Genomic DNA, 3,933 nt, shown 5'->3' on the forward strand with positions numbered 1-3,933 from the left:
AAATATGTTTTGTAAAAATAAAAAAAAGTCATTCACATGGATGCTGTATTGTGTTATTATTTTAAATGTATACCATCAACATGATTGTATAATTTAGTTAACTGCTGTAATTAGGCCTATTGTGGTGTAACTAGGCTCTAATTTGTGTATATTATTTGACTTCAGTCTGAACACTTCGGTCTTGGATTAATTTAGGAAGCTTAAAAGCGAGAAAGGGTAAGAATGTGTGGATAATGTGTTTTCACTTCACCTTACATCCTTTTTCGAACGAGTTCAGAAAGACGAGATACTTTATTGCAGAAATCATTCTGCCATTTGTGTTTGTTTTGTTTGCAGCTTTATGTTATTTATTTTTATTTATTTATTTTGGAAAAAAGAATTCAAAATTGAATTAAATGATTATACTCGTCAGTAGAGGGCGCCCTCTCACCATACAACAAAAGCTTGAACACGTGTAAACGTGCAGGGTCACCATAGATACATCTATGAACCCCACACTTCATCCCGACTGTACAAGGTTTGATGCTGATGAATTGATGTGAAGTAAATATCATATCTATTTAAAATATATGATGAACTCTTAAGACAGGGTCAGCCTTATTACAATTTTGAGTTGTGAGAGGTTGTAGAATTATATGAGTATAAAATCCTATGTTATATTTTATATTTTCACTTTAAGACATAACAAGTATCTATCTGCAATGTAGCCATTACAATAAGCCTATAGTGTATAACAACATAAATTACAAAACGTGTATTACCTTTGAAACAAGGATAGACTTTAATATTAATTAAATATAATACAGTAGACTTTAATGTAATTTAAAGAATAAATCAAGTTTAATTCCTGAGGTTTATTTTCACATTTCCACCTATTATGTATCCATTATCAGCAAATGTGAGCCCACTAACTTATCAGTCTTCATCCAAAGCTAAGCAAATATTTAGCCAGCCCAACCAAGGCATTTCACAAGTTGTGCTTTTCTCCAATCCGATGTCATAATGTTTTGAACGTTTTCCATGGAGCGTGTAATACTCCTACCTCCAGCTGTCTAACAGTTTTAAGATTTAAACCCTTCTACTGACAAAAGGTGCTGCGACACATTTACTTAAAAACATCTCTACATAATGCAGAAAAGTGAAACGTTAATTACATTAAATAATTGACAAGCATCCTTCGCTCATTTCAAACTAGTGCTCCAAATTCTTACATTAAAATTAAATGTATTTCTTCCACTCCCAGAAAAATACACTTTTAAACTTAAACATATGTGCAAAACTCAAAGGCAGAAGCTTCAGCAACCACAAAGGGAACAGTGAAATGTTGACCAACTGGATCAACATCATTTTTGGAGACTTCTTATGTAACTTAAAGTAATAAGGAACAGTGGCATGACTTAAAAAGACCCAGTAACAACACGTTTTTCAATGAACAATTAATTTCTATTTTTGATAAGTAAAAGTGTTCAAAGTTCAATGGAACATTTCTGGTTATGTGTGGTTGTTTTGCAGTTGTAAGAATGAGTGTCCTTGAGTTGCGTATGCGTTATAAAAGCATTCCAGGAACATTTGCCAGTTCTATTAAGAGGAAGAAAAAGAGTCAAGTCCAATGAAGTCAACTTTATTTATATAGCACATTTATAACAGCCAAGGTGGACCAAAATGCTGTACAGGAAGTTAAGCAAAATACATTACATCCAAACATCATCAAAACAAACATAAAAATATACTTGATATGAGACTATGAGTTTACAATTGTTTTTGCTTATGGCCAAAACATGGAAGACATTTTTCATTTATATACAAGTTGTCCAAAAAAATGGTTAAAGTTTAATAAGTCAAGTCATAAAATCAAGTTAGGGATAACAGAAAGGATTTAACACTAATCATAAGCATTTTAAATTGCTACATCCATTCTCAGCTTGGAGGTTTTAAGGGTTAGAACCAAATTGTAACATTTTATATGTGTGTGTGGTTTTATTAAGTATTGACAGCGGTCAACCCCTCCATCCGCTATAGACATTGAATATATAAACCACTATTCACTTTTTGCATACACATGCCAGGGAACCCTGAAGCGTATACGCTAAGACACTGAAATCTTTGACTGTACACCACCACTAAGTCTTGTTCTTTTTCCAAAGGGATTAAAGTGAGCTGCTGCCCTAGAGTCAGATAAGAGTGAGTTTCTATAAAAGTCAAAGGATGAATTGTGAGCAGCCTAATCTGACCCCAAATCTGTGGTTAAAGTTACCACCTGCAGCATGGGATTAAAGTGACGTTGTGTAGCAGTGTCAGAAGCCTGAGAGGGATCAGTGAAAGACGCTGACAATACAGTTTACAATATTGGCTGGTATCATCTTGCCATTAAGGTTTTTTTCAATATCTTCTTTTTCACTAGCCCTGACTATGTCATGGTTTGGTTCTGTTTCATCTTGTTTTAGTTTTCGTTCTGCCCTTAGTGTTCTATTTCTTTCCTAGTGTTGATTGTTTCCCTTGTGTGCTTTAATGTTTCATAGTCTTGTGTTTCCCTGTGTCCTCCTATGTTGCCTGTTAGTTATTTCCTGTGTTGTGTTTTAAGTCTAGTCTTAGGTGTTTCTTGTTTTATTTTGTATATCTGGTTTTGGTTGTGTTGTCAGTGTTGGGTTTTACTTTGTACTTGTCCTCAGTGTTATGGTCTTGTGTTCTTTGTTCCTTGTGTTTCCCTCCTGTCTGATTACCCTGATTGTCCTCACCTGTCTCGTTAGTCTCACCTGCGTCTGATTACCCCTTGTCTATTTAGTCTCTGTGTTTTCCCTGAGTCTGTTGTTGGTTCAATGTCTTTTGTCGTCCGTTTGTCTTTTGTAGTGGTTTGTCTCTCTGCTCCTCGTTTTTGGATTTTCTTTGTTTTTGCTTGACTTGGTTTCTTTGAAAGTTTTGGATTTATTTTAAGTAAGTTTTGTTTTGCCTTTTTGTTTAATAAATATTTGTGCACTTGGGTCCTCCTCCCCTGTTTTCTACCTCACATACGTGACAGACTGATTTTTTATTTTTTTTTAAGTTACAGCTATTACAGATTGAAAATGCACAGGTCAGGGGTCTGAACTCAACGTATGTAAAGGTCAAATGTTACTCAAGATCAATGGCTTGTGGATGATTGAATCTCAAAGCTCATTATTTTGACTAGAATAGATTTTTCTGCCAGCACAGTAAGAGCTTCTCTTGACGATTGAAGCATCTTGGAGGCCATTGAATGGTATGCAAAAGCATTTATTATTCAACTAAAGAAGGTGAACAGCTTCTTTTTGTGTCCTTCAAAAGGTACACATTTATACTGCATGAAACAAAAAATCTAAAAAAAACAAAAACAAAGACACCCCAATTTTACAATAGTACATATTTCAAGTTTGGAACCTTCATATAAGAAGTGGCGTGGTTTTTTTTCTGTCATTATGTAACAGCAGTTAGGAAAAAAAGTATTTCTACTGTAAGGAATGATATAGAGACGACCCTCACATTATTCTTGAGGCTAGAAGGTGGGAGGAGGAAGGTCAGAGGCCTTGTTGTTGCCATGGCAACACCTCTCCATGTGTAGTAACAGCTGTGAGACAGAGTGTTGTGGCATTTCTGGAGCACCGCCCAGCCCCCCTTAGCCCCTTACCCGCTGTTCCCCCCTATCTTTCTTGTCTCAGCCTTCACTTTCTACTCTGACCTAATGTAAGCTGCTTGCTGCACACTGTGTGAATCTTATTACACGAGGACGAACAAAACACTGGGGCCCAGGCCACTGAGGGAGCTCCCTGATTGGTCGATGGGAGGCGGGACTGCAAGTGCGGGAACACACCCATCGAGACTTCTTACATAACAAAGCTCCTTTAATTGAGGCAGAGAAAAATGGGTGGGGGGGGGGAGCTACATTTCACAGACCTCTTTGTTTCAGTTTGGCTTGGACAG

Source organism: Symphodus melops (assembly GCF_947650265.1).
Source record: "Symphodus melops genome assembly, chromosome: 1".
Lineage (NCBI taxonomy): Eukaryota > Metazoa > Chordata > Actinopteri > Labriformes > Labridae > Symphodus > Symphodus melops.